Genomic DNA, 1785 nt, shown 5'->3' with positions numbered 1-1785 from the left:
GCTGCTGTTTTTGTGGATAACTTAGAAGAAGGTTGGGAAAAGAGTAGGTTCCAGGTCATGCTTGGGGGGGAATGCACTCAGATCTCGCTCGTGGCGCAGGGCGGGAAGTCTGCCCTCTGGCCTCACTTGGCTCACTCACACTTAAGCTGTGTTTTGGCTCTGGAGTGCCCAGGGCTTGTTCCTGGACACATATGGTCCAGTTCCCCAAAGTCATGACCGTGAGTCATTTCCTTGGGCCATCTTGGACTTCTAGAAACCACTGTTTCATCCAAGCAGAAGCCACGGAAGAGGAGGGGAAACAAACCAGAGGCGGGAGACCCCAGCAACCCCAGTTGCTTCTCCGAAGGCTCCACCCCCTGCGACAGTGGCCCTCTGTGCAGTCTGGGAGCTGTGACCCCATCTGGTACCTGTATCCCATCCCCTTGAGTCCCCTTAGGAAATAGTATTTTACCTACATGTATTCATTCAGTATCCATCTTTGGAACACTTGCTATACATCAGATCCCAGTCTGGCACTGGGGTTTCAAAAATGGAACCACCCATGAGGTCACCCTGGAAGGGGCCACACAGTCGTGATAGGAAAAACAAATTCCTTGAGCTTGCATTTCCAACGCGTAGCATATACCTATTACTTTGCATGTTAAACAAGTGAAGCCTAATTTCTTTCTTGGTTTTTTTAGTTTGTTTTTCAATCAAAGAGAGTTCCCTGGCCGTCCAGTGATTGAAAGATTGAAAGACTTCACCCTTCAATATGGGGGGTGTGGGTTCAGTCTATTGTGGGGAGCTAAGATGCCACACACCTTGCAGCCCAAAAATAAAAATGTAGAACAGAAGCAACATGGTAACAGAAACTTTAAAATTGCTTCATATCAAAAAATCTTTTTAAAAAGATTGTAGTTTTAATATTTTCCTCCCACACCCCAAGGGATCTCGCGCACAAGGCTTTTGAAGAACGCAGGTGGTTGTAATAAATTGGTACAACAGCCATGCAGGAGGGGTGGTTCTGGTACTCGGGCACCATGGGGAGAATGGCCCCCAACGGCTTCCTGGGGGACCAGGGAGCCCCCAAGATTGCAACAGGGCCAGCCGCTGTGACTGGATGCCACCCCGTGATGCTGGCTTCATTGTAATTGCAATTTCCCTTTCCAGGAAGAAAACACAGATGCGTTTCCCTGTCAGTGCAGACACATGACTTCTTAAGTTCCTCTTCATTCATTAACATGAAGAAAGTGGTGACTAAATTTGGAGTCAGAGGCTTTTAAAAAGGTGAATCTCTTTTCTCAGTAAGTGGTTACGGCATTTTTTCTCCCTATTTAGGGAGAAGAGTAGCAACTGGGGGTTTACGGTTATGACTTTTCATCTCCCAAGATGCCCTCAAACAGCTTACAGCCCATCCGCTTCCCCGGGAGAACGCCCCTGCTTCCTCTGGCACCCCTGGGCATCAAAAAGTCAGTGTTTGAAACATTTCCCGAGGGAGAGCACCCTTGATCTCCAGCAGGAGGTTGAAACAAATGATCCCCAAGCAGTGGTGTGCTGGTCAGTGTTTTAGCAGTTGGTCCTCCAGGGTCAGAGGTAGCACGTGCCCATTTCCACAGTGTGAATTCTCCCACTGTGGATGATTTCAAGCCACCAGAAGTCGGAGAACACAAATTTGGGAAATGGACGCACACTGTGTAGATAAAACCAGTTTACCTGGAGAGTATATATGTAATAGTAAAAGGTAATCAAATACTTAAGGGGTGGATGGGTTTTGAGTTTTACCCTTGTTTTTAATAAGACTCATGG

Source organism: Dama dama, chromosome 4 (assembly GCF_033118175.1).
Source record: "Dama dama isolate Ldn47 chromosome 4, ASM3311817v1, whole genome shotgun sequence".
Taxonomy (NCBI): Eukaryota; Metazoa; Chordata; class Mammalia; order Artiodactyla; family Cervidae; genus Dama; species Dama dama.
Note: the sequence above shows the minus strand (reverse complement) of the source record.